Here is a 10,000-nt window from a genome sequence, read left to right as displayed (position 1 = left end):
CATTTTGTAATATACTGCAATAAGCAGTTTTTAGTAAACTTAAAATTGGTACATGAAAATATTATTATTATTATTTTTTTTTAACAAAAACTGAAAAACATAAAGCACTGAAAAAAAAAGAAATTACTCTTAGTATCCTGTTAACGATCTGGAGTTTGATTGAAATGAATATCAAAAATAAGTAAACGTTTAACATGCTGTTCCATGTCGTCAGAATTACGCCAAATACAGTGTCTTGACAACAGACACTACACACAAACCTGTTTTTATGTATAAATGCCTGCCTTCATAACTGCAAGCAAAAGTACAAAGTATACATACACAGGTAATAAAATAGTCAAACATACTTAATTGCATAATAAATTAATACACAGTTATTAAAGTGCTGAATAACAACTGACCATCCATCAGTTGTAGATAAAGCACTAATTACAAAGTACTTTAGTATTAACTAATGGAAAAAAAAGAAGTTTATTCTGTATATAATCTGGTCCACAAAGTATTATGAAGCATGATTGGAATGGTGCCAATCAGTACCAATAGTAATCACAAGGGCGCTTAACTGGGTGGATTACCAACAAAACAAATTTTGATTTCACTTCAAATAACTGTAGGCTGGATTCAGTCATGGAAGATACAGTCATAGGATCACAACCTAATATGCTATTCCTTTCCCCTTACGCTTTCACACGTGTCAATGATTCAGTTTGTTTAGTGAAGAGACCTTTCTAAGTTCACTGCACTACTTATGCGAAACAGTCCGAAAGTCATAGCTATAGTGTTGCAATTTTTCCTTTTTGTTAAGAAGTGTAAATGGAAGAAAAGGAAACTAAAACCTTGCAAGTTTAGATCCAGGTTTTAGGAAAAAAAAATTTTTTGGTTTTTTGGGGGGAAAGCAGTGGGAGCTGACTTGTAGGCCCAAAAACTAAATTTAAAAAATTTAAAGTTTAAAAAAATAATGAACTTTTCAATGTTCCACGCTAAAAGTAAGAAAAAAAAATCTTTTTTTTGGGGGAAAATAAAAAAAAAAAATCACCCTTTAACTTCACCTTACGATCTTTTTTAAACCCCTAGGTAATGCCCTAACAATAAATATGGGAAAAGTAATTTTTTTTATTATTATTTTTATTTAAAATCTTTGGGAAAGGGTTGGGAAATTTCCATTTTGTTGAGTGTTGTTGTAGCTCATCATCCCACCCTGTTGGACATGGCCTGGATGTTGCTGTAAATATAAAAAGCAAAAATAAAAGGCCCCCAAAAATTGAATGTAAAACCCTTTTAAAAATAAATTTTAAACAAATGCAATATAATGTAAAAAATTTAATTTTAAAGGGATATTAAAAAGTAAAATAAATGGCCCAAAACTGGGAAAGCAAAAATAAAAAGGAAAGGCCCCAAAAAACCTCAAAGGGCCCAAAATGTAACTTCGAATAATCAAAAAACAATACAGCGTATTCACCCCGACTTTGGATGATTGCGTTGAAAAGTGAGGAAAAAAAACTGTGGCCTCCCCCTCTGCCTTGGTGGGGGGGCCCCAAATCTACCCCTTTAGTGCAGGCTCACCCCCACCACCAACCCTTTTTGGGGAAAAAAATTGCATTTTAAAGCATAATGTACTGGGGAAAAAGGAAAAGAAGGGGGAGAGAGGGAGAGAGAGGGGGAGGGGGAGGGGGGGAGGGGACGGGGGGAGAGAAAAAGGGGGGGAAAAGGGAAAATTTAGAGGAGGGCGGGGGAAAAGGGGAGATGGGAGAGGAGAGAGAGAAATGAGAGGGGAGGAGAGAAAAGAAAGAAGAGAGAGAGAGAGGAGAAAAAAAATAGAGGAGAGATGAAAAGAAAGGGGAAAGAATAAGGTTTGGAATTTAAAGAGAAAAGGGAGGGGGGAAAAGGGGAAAAGAGAGAGAGAGAGAGAGAAAAGAGAAGGGGGAGAGAGAAAAGAGAGGAAGGGGGGAGAAAGGGGAAGGCGGGTAGGGACTAGGGAGAGAGGGGAGGGGGAGGGAGGGGAGGGGGGAGAGGAGAGAGGGGGAGAAGGGAGAGAGGAGGGGGGAGAGGGGGAGAGAAAAGGGAGAAAGGGGAAGGGGAGAAAGGGGGTTTAAAGGGGGGAGGGAGAAAGAAAAAAGAGGGGAGGAGAGAGAGAGGGGAAAAAAAGAGAGGGGGAAAAGGGGGAAAGAGAAAGAGAGAGAAGGAGGAGAGGAAAAGGGGGAAAAGAAAAAGGGGAAAGGGGGAAAAAGGGAGGAGAAGGGGGAAGGGGAGGGAGAAAGAAAGAAAAAGGGGGAAAGAGAGAGAGGGAGAAAGAGAAAAAAAGAGAGAAAAAGGGAAAAAGAAAAGAAAAAAGGGGAGGGAGGGGGGGAAAAAAGGGGTGGGAGGGAGGGGGGAGGGGGGGGAAAAAGGGGGAGGAAAGGGGGAGGAGGAGGAGGAAAGGGGGAGGAGGAGGAGGAGGGGAAAAGAGAGAGAGAGAAAAAGGGGGAAAAAATGAGGAGAGGAGGAAGGAGGGGGGGGGGGTAGAGATGGAGAGAAGAAAAGAGATTGGGGGTGGGGAAGGGGGAGAGAAGGGGGAGAGACCGGGGTTTTGGGGAAAAAGAGGGGAGAGGAGAAAAAGAAGAGGGAGGAAGGGGAGGGGGAGAGAGGGGGGAGAAGGGGGGGAAAAGGAGAGCGAGAGAGGGGGGGATTGGGGGAAAGAGAAAAAGAGGGAAAAAAGGGGCGAGGGGCCCAAAAGGGAGAGAGAAAGGGGAAAAAAAAGAAGGAAAAGAGGAGAGGGGAGAGGGAAAAAAAAGAGGGGAGAGGAGAGGGTGAGAAGAAAAGGGGAAAAAGAGAGGAAGAGAGGGAGAGAGAGGAAAAGGAAAAGGGGACGTTTAAAGAGAGAGACTTTTTGAGAGAGAGAAGAGAGGGGAGAGAGAGAAGAGGGGAATGAAGAGAAGAGAGAGAGAGGGGGAGAAAAAAAGAAGGGGAAGGAGAGAAAAGAAAAGAGAAAGAAAAGGGGAAAAAGAAAAAGAGGAGAGAGAGAGACGAGAGAGAGGAAAAAAAAGGGGAAAGGGGGAGAGAGAGAGGAGAGGGGGAGGGGGAAAGAGAGGAGAGGAGGAGGAAAAGAAGGAGAGAGAGAGGAGAGAAGAGAGAGGGGAGAACAAAGGGGGAGAGGAGAGAGAGAGAAAAGAGAGAGAGGGGAAAAGGGGGAGGGAGGAAAATAGGAGGGAGGAGAGCGAGGGGGAGAGATAGAGGAGGAAGGAGGAGGGGAGAGAGGGGAGAAAAGGGCGAGGGGAGAGAGAGAGAGAGAGAGAGAAAAGAGGAAAAAAGAGAGAGAGAGAGAAAAAAGAGAGAGAAGAGGGAAAAAGAAAAAAAGAGAAGGAAAAGGAGGAAGGAGAGAGAGGGGAGAGAGAGAGGGAGAGAGAGAGAGAGAGACAAGGAGGAGAGAGAGAGGAAGAGAGAGAAAAGGGGGAGACCCAAGGAGGGGGAGAGAGAGAGAGGAGGAAGAGAAAGGGGAGAGGGGAGGAGAGGGGGAAAAAAAGAGAGAAGAGAGGGGAGAGGACGGAGGGAGGAGAGAGAGAGAGAGAGAGAGAGGAAAAGGAGAGAGAGAGACAAGGAAAAGAGAGAGAGAGAGAGAGACAAGGGAGAGAGAGAGAGAGAGAGAAAGGGGGAGAGAGAGGAGAGAAAAAGAGAGAGAGGGAGAAAAAGGGAAGAAAGGGGGGAGAGGGGGGAAAGAGAAAGACGGGGAAGGGAAAAAGAAAAAGAAAGGGGGGGAGGAAAAAAAAGGGGGGGGGGGAGGGAGAAAGAGGGGGGAGTGAGGGAGGGGGGGGGAGGGGGGGAGGAGGAGGAGAAGGGGGGGAGGAGGAAGAGGAGGAGGAGGGGGAGAGAGGAGAGAGAGGGGGAAAAAAGAGAGAGAGGAGAGAGAGAGAGAGAGAGAGGAGAGAGGGAGAAAAGAGAGAAAAGAGAGAGAGAGAGAGGAGAGAGAGAGAGAGAAGAGAGAAGGGGAGAGAGAGGAGAGAGAGAGAGAGCAAGAAGGGGAAGGGGACCAGGGAGAGAGAGGAAAAGAGAGAAGAGAGAAGGGGAAAAAAGGGAGAGAGAGAGAAAAGAAAAAAGAGAAAGAGAGAAGAAAAGGGGAAGAGGAAAAGGGGAGGGGAGAGAGAGAGAGAGAAGGAGAGAAGGAGAGGAGAGGGGAGAGAGGAAAGGGGAGAGGAGAGAGAAGGGGAGAAAGGAGAGGGAGAGAAAGAGAGAGAGAGAGAGAAAGGAGAGAGAGAGAGAGAGAGAAAGGAAAAGAGAGGAAAAGAGAAAGGGGGGAGAGGGGAGAGATGAGAGAAAGGAGAGAGAGAGAAAGAGAGGAGGGAGAGGGAGAGAGAAAAATGAGAAGAGGAGAGGGAGGAGAGAGAGAGAGGAAAAGAAAGGGGAAGAGAGAGGAGAGAGAGAGAAAGAGAGAGAAAAAAGGGGAGAGAGAAAAAGAGGGAAAAAGCAGAGAGGAGAGAGAGAGAGAGAGAAGAGAGAGAGAGGAGAGGAAAAGAAGGGGAGAGAGAGAGAAAAAGGGGAGGAAAGGGGAGGAAAGAGGAGGAAAAAGAGGAGGGAGGCGAAAAGAGGGGAGATGGAGGAGAGGGAAAAGAAAGAGAGAGAGAAAGAAGGGGAGAAGAGAGGAAAAGAGAAAAGGAAGGGGGAGAGAGAGAGAAGAAAAGAGAGAGGGTGGGGTAGAGAGGGGAATTGAGGAGAAAAGAAAAAAGAGAACAAGGGAGAAGAGAGAACCAGAGAGAAAAGGGGAACGAGGGAGAGAGGAAACGAGAGAGGGAAAAGGGGGAAGAGAAAAGGGAAAGGAAGAAGAGGAAGAAACCGAGGAGAGAAAAAAAGGGGAAAAAAAAAAGAGGGGAGAGGAAAAAAAAAGAGAGGAGAAAAAAAAGGAGGAAAAAAGGGAGAAAAAAGCGAGAAAAAAGAGGGAGACAAAAAAGAGGAAGAGAGAGAAAAAGGAGAGAGGAGAAGAGAGAGGGAGAGGGGGAGAAAAAAGAGAGAGGGGAGAGAGAGGGGAAAGAGAGGTTGGAGGAGAAAGAGAGAGGAAAAAGGGGGAGAGAGAGGGAAAAGAGAGAGAGAGAGAAGAGAGAGAAAGAGGGGAGAGGAAAAAGGAGAGAGGAAAAGAGGAAAAAGAGAGAGGAGAAAAAAAGAGAGAGAGAAAAAAAAGGGGAGAGCGAGAGAGAGAGAAAAGAGAGAGAGAGAAGAGGAAAAGGGGGAAGGAGAAAAGAGAGAGAGAAGAGAGGGAAAGAGGTGAGGGAGAGGAAAATTGGGAAAGAGAGAGGAGAGAGGGGAAAAGAGAGGGGAGGGAAAAAGAGGGGAGAAAAAAGAGAGAGAGGAAAAAAGAGAAAAGAGGGAGAGAGAGAGAGGGAGAGAGAGAGAGGAAAAGGGGAGGAGAGAGAGAAGAGAAGAGAGAGGGGGAGAGAGAGAGAGAGAGAGAGAGAGGGAGAGAGAGAGAGGGGGGAGGGGAGAAAAAGAGAATAGAAAAGAGAGAGAAATGGGAAAAGAGAGACGAGGGGAGAAAAGAGAGAGGGGGGGGAGAGAAGGGGAAAAAGGAGGAGGAGAGAAAATAGAGAGGAGAGGATAGAGGGGGGAGACAAAGAGAGGAGAGAAAAGAAGGGGACCCCAAAGAGAGAGAGAGAGAGGAAAAAGGGGAGAGAGAAAAAACCGGGGGAGAAAAAGAGAGAGAGAAAAGAGGAGAAAAAGGGGGCGAGGGGAAAAGAGGGAGAGAGAGAGAGAAGGGGAGAGAGAGAGAGAGAAGAAAAGAGGAGAGAGAGAGGAGAGAGATTGAGGGGGAGAGATTAGAGAAGGGGGAGAGAGAGAAAAAGAGAGAGAGAAAAAAGGAAGAGAGAGGGAAAAAAGAAAAGAAGGGGAGGAGAGAGGGGAGGGGAGAGAGGAAAAAGAAAAGGAGAAGAGAGAGGGAGGAGAGGGGGAGAGACAAGAAAAAAAGGAGGGGAAAAGAGGGGGGAGAGGAGGGAGAGAGGAGGGGGAGAAAAGGGGGGAGGGGGAAAAGAGAGAGGGGGAGGGGAGAAAAGAGAAGGGGAGGGGAGAGAGAGAGGGGAAAACAAAAAGAGAAAAGAAAGAGAAGAAAAGGGAAGATGGAAAAAAAAACAACAAGAAGAAAAGGGGAAAAAAAGGTTTTGGGCCAAAAAAAAACAAAAAAAAAAAAAATATTTAAAAAAAAATTAAAAAAAAAAAAAAAAAAAAAAAAATTGGAGAGAATCCCAAAAAAAAAAAAAGAAAAAGGCACTTGGGGAAAAACCACCAAAACCACTAAAAAAAAAAAGAAAAAGAAAAAAAAAAAAAAAAAAAAGGAGGAGGGGAAAAAAAAAGAGAACCCAAAAAAGGGGAAAAAAGGGGGGAGGACAAAGAAGGCGAAACAAAAAAAAGGGAAGGAGAAAAGAAAAAGAAGAAGAAATAGGGAGAGTTTGGGGGAAAGGGGGAAAAAGGGGAAAGGGGGAGGGAAAGAGAGAGAGAGAGAGGAGAGAGAAAAGGGGAGAGAGAGAAGAGAGAGGAGAGAGAGAGAGAGGGAGAGAGAAGGGGGAGAGAGAAAGAGAAAGAGAGAGAGAAAAAGAGAAAGAAAAAGAGAGAGAGGAGAAGGGGGAAAAAAAGGGGGGGGGAAAGGGGGGGGGGGGGGAGGGGGGGGGACGGGGAGAGAGGAAAAGGGGAAAAGGGGAGGAAAAAAAAAAAAAAAAAAAAAAAAAAAAAAAAAAAAAAAAAAAAAAAAAAAAAAAAAAAAAAAAGGGGGGGGGGGGGGGGGGGGGGGGGGGGGGGGGGGGGGGGGGGGGGGGGGGGGGGGGGGGGGGGGGTTGAAAAAGAAGAAAAAAAGAGGAAGAAAAGGGGGAGAAAAAAAAAAGAAGAGAAAAAGGGGTTTTTTTTTTTTTTTTTTTTTTTTTTTTTTTTTTTTTAAAAAAAAAAAAAAAAAAAAAAAAAAAAAATGAAAAAAAAAAAGTTTTTTTTTTTTTTTAAAAAAAAAAAAATTTTTAAGTTTTCGGGGGAAAAAAAAAAAGGGAAAGGGGGGGGAAGGTGAAGGGGAAGTTGGAAAAAAAAGGGAAGTGGGGGGAAGTGGGAAAAAAAAAAAAAAAAAAAAAAAAAAAAGGGGGGGGGGGGGGGGGGGGGGGGGGGGGGGGGGGGGGGGGAGAAGAGAGAGAGAGAGAGACAAAGAGAGAGAGAGAGAGGAGAGAGAGAGAGAGAGAGAGAGAGAGAGAGAGAGAGAGAGAGAGAGAGAGAGAGAGAGAGAAATAGACAAGAGATGAAAATGAAAGAGAATGAATAATGTGGAATGATGAAAAAAACAACAACTGAAGAACCTGATGAATAAACAAGGCCTTTGGGACTTTTTCTTAATTATATAAAATCAAAATATATATATATATATATATATATATATATATATATATATATATATATATATATATATATATATATATATATATATATATATATCTTCTATCCTTAACTCTAATTAAACCAACGGATGTCAGACCTACTACCATAAAAAAACAACAACATTGAACCTCAAACCTCACACATCTTAAAACAATTCTTTCACCTTAAATATATACACAAATATCCACATAATATTAAAAGCATATCAATGACCTAAACTCACATATAAAAAAACATACCTATAATGTGTACTGGTAGGATTCTTAAATTCTATACAATAATTTTAGATACAATGTCTGAAATAGTTGTCTTGGTGGAGAGAATGAACTGCTTGGTTATTTATTATCATAAAAAAAGCTTTATATGTCTAGAAATCAGTAAATAATGAAGAATGACAATAGGGAGAGTGAGAGGGAGGGAAATAGGGAAGGAGGGAAGGAAAGAGAGAGAGAGAGAGAGAGAGAGAGAGAGAGAGAGAGAGAGAGAGAGAGAGAGAGAGAGAGAGAGAGAGAGAGAGAGAGAGAGAGAGAGAGAGAGAGAGAGAGTGAGTGAGTGAGTGAGTGAGTGAGTGAGTGAGTGAGTGAGGGAGTGAGTGAGCAGAGAGAGAGGAGAGAGGAGAGAGGAGAGAGATGAGAGAGAAGAGAGAAAGATAGAAATGAAAGAAAGAGTGAGGAAAGAGGGAAACAAAGAGAGAGAGAAAAGAGAAAGAGAGAGAAAAATGAGAAAGAGTTAGAGAGAGAGAGAGAGAGAGAGAGAGAGAGAGAGAGAGAGAGAGAGAGAGAGAGAGAGAGAGAGAGAGAGAGAGAGAGAGAGAGAGAGAGAGAGAGAGAGAGAGAGAGAGAGAGAGAGAGAGAGAGAGGGAGAGGTAAAGAACATTTACAAGCTGGATCTGGGTGCCTTGCTGCTTGTACGTGGCCCAAAATGGTAACTCTCCTGGGTGGATGGCTTATAGACCAGGCACATATGAGCACTGTGCTGTGTCAAGACTCCTGTTCTCCCCTTTGCAACGTTGTTATCTCCTTCTCTGGATAAGAGTTTTTAGCTTTTTCGCCCTTTGTCATTTGCATGCTGTATCAAGATGATAATAGACTGTTTTCCTTACACAGGCTCCAAAATACTATCTTGGTAGTCTACAACTCTGTGCAATAATAATAACAATAAGTAGGATCTTGTTATTTGTGCCATTTTTAGTACATCATTATTCATTTACTTTTTACACAACCTGTGCCACCTGTAATGACAGCCAGGAATAAAATCCCGAACATGGAAACAGTGTCCTCTCTGGAGCCAGCACTCTTTCAGCTGCGGCTTAAGGAGGGTGCATTACACACTCATTTATTGGTGGAAATAATGCAAGAGCCCCTTCCTTAATGCCCACTGAGTATAATCTTCCTCCAAGAGCTTTGTGTCGTCAGGGATAATCATTCCCATCACCCTGGCCCTCAAGACAAATTTTTCATACCATAGACAGTCCAGTCACCCAGATCCAATGGGACAAGAGCATAAGGAAGTAAAAAGGAAGAAAAGAGAAAGTTCAAACTGGAGAGTTTTGATGCTACAGCTCACTATGGCTTGTGATCATGTTAAACATACTTATGTTCAGGTATCTCTGCATACAGCTATTTGCACTTATCAGTTAAATGGTACCCCCATCTGTACAGTAGTACTAAATGAAGAAGTAGTGAACTGATGAATACTGAAGGTTTGTCTTCATCACGATGATCTCATGAAGACTTCAGTGTTATCTCTCCTGTCACTGACTAATACAGCAGATGCCAAAATACTTTCACAAGGGTGGTTTTGCTAGACTTAATATATGACTGTTTTAGGAGATATAACCCACGGTGTGTTGCAGTTGCTTAGAACACTAAAAAGTAATTAAAATCTTGAAAAATATGTCAATAATCATCCCACATGAAAAGGAAGAAGAAAAAATCCTTAAAGCTGTCTCCCATTTCAAGATGGGAATATAAAATAAGAACATTAATTATTTCAATAAGCAGGTTCAACTCTTACGGCTTCTATCAGTTACTGCATGTGTAAAATTCAACCCACTGGCACTGGGTACATTCACTGGCAACTGTGGTTTTGTTCGATCAGATGACTTCACAAATGCTTAGCTGCCAGAGTTAATATCTAGGCCTACTTGATTTCATGTATTTACTCCATTCATTTAATTTCCAAGGTAAAAAAATACATATTACTATTATCATTATCATCATTATTGTTATCATCATAATCATTATTATTACTACTATCTTTATAATGTTCACCACAAGGGCAGTTTTGATAAAACAAAAGATTTTCCAGAAATTCTAGGAGTAAAGTAAACAGATGATGCAAGTAGGCTGTGTAACTGGAGACAAAGCATGTGTGGGAGCCTTCTATGTTAAAATATATTAAAAGAAAAACTAAACCATCCATTCCCAGCATCAATGGGTTATGGATGGAATAGTATTTTAGTTTTTGAAGCAGAGCAAGCCAATTCAAAACAGAAGCATTCTAAACTGACCGAGGGTTTTATGAAAAATGAAAAGTCTGCAGTGTTGAGTCCATGGGCATCTGTGTGCATATTGTATCTGTATATATCCAATATGTATATGAAAAAAAAAGGAAATGAAATGTCTGTATTGAA

This window comes from Penaeus monodon, chromosome 6 (assembly GCF_015228065.2).
Source record: "Penaeus monodon isolate SGIC_2016 chromosome 6, NSTDA_Pmon_1, whole genome shotgun sequence".
NCBI classification, from domain to species: domain Eukaryota; kingdom Metazoa; phylum Arthropoda; class Malacostraca; order Decapoda; family Penaeidae; genus Penaeus; species Penaeus monodon.
The sequence above is the reverse complement of the archived record's forward strand: the minus strand, read 5'-3'. Positions refer to the sequence as shown.